The sequence below is a fragment of the Penaeus monodon genome, chromosome 22, assembly GCF_015228065.2.
Source record: "Penaeus monodon isolate SGIC_2016 chromosome 22, NSTDA_Pmon_1, whole genome shotgun sequence".
In the NCBI taxonomy this organism is placed as follows: Eukaryota; Metazoa; Arthropoda; class Malacostraca; order Decapoda; family Penaeidae; genus Penaeus; species Penaeus monodon.
In genome coordinates this window covers 9,352,621-9,353,021 of record NC_051407.1, presented here as the reverse complement: position 1 = coordinate 9,353,021, position 401 = coordinate 9,352,621, and the positions used below count along the sequence as shown (strand labels likewise).

General features: G+C 28.9%; 1 protein-coding gene across 1 annotated transcript in view; it reads left to right on the top strand.

Moving 5' to 3' along the window:
• LOC119586919 (CAP-Gly domain-containing linker protein 1-like) overlaps positions 1-401 on the top strand; it is a gene marked incomplete in the record, with an annotated part of 175,677 nt that overhangs the window by 53,772 nt on the left and 121,504 nt on the right. Inside the window, 1 exon segment of the mRNA XM_037935650.1 lies at positions 201-401.

Here is a 401-nt window from a genome sequence, read left to right as displayed (position 1 = left end):
GTAACTTTTATCTGCCCATTCATCCACATTATCTTTATCTCTCAATATCTGCCAATTTTTTTCTCTCTGCATCAGTCTTAAAATATATATAATTATAATTATTTTCTACCAGATCCTCTGGACATAGACACTTATGCCTCGTTTTTTATAACAAATATTTTACAGCATATACTTTAATATTTTTAATTATCTTCCCGCAGGACGACCAGAAGAAAGAAAACGTGACTAAAGCAAAACTCTTGAGAAGATTAAGTGAAGGGCAAATACACGAAATAAATGAAAGAAAATTGATATATGTAAAAAGAATAAAAGAAAATAAAGGGAAACTAAGAAAATAAATATATATGAAATAAATACATATATCACGTGGCAGTGAAGTGACAGCAACGTAATACAATAGG